This window comes from Microtus ochrogaster, chromosome 18, assembly GCF_000317375.1.
Source record: "Microtus ochrogaster isolate Prairie Vole_2 chromosome 18, MicOch1.0, whole genome shotgun sequence".
Taxonomy (NCBI): Eukaryota; Metazoa; Chordata; class Mammalia; order Rodentia; family Cricetidae; genus Microtus; species Microtus ochrogaster.
The window spans coordinates 46,808,313-46,808,526 of record NC_022020.1 but is presented as its reverse complement, the minus strand read 5'-3'; positions in this window follow the sequence as shown (position 1 = coordinate 46,808,526).

The window sequence follows — 214 nt, the reverse complement described above, 5'->3', positions numbered from 1 at the left end:
AGTGGTCATTCAAGTTCACAGCCACATACTAAAAAAAGAAGAGAGAGAGAGAGAATCGAAACAAAACCCTAAACAAATAGTAACAAAGAAACCAGCATGGGAGCCTAGCAAACATACTCCCCCAAGCCCTTTGAAGGGGGCCAGGAAGCCATGGGGCAGGATTTGAGCTATGGCGCATAAGGCTAGAGATGCTTTTCCTATAAACCTGATGAGA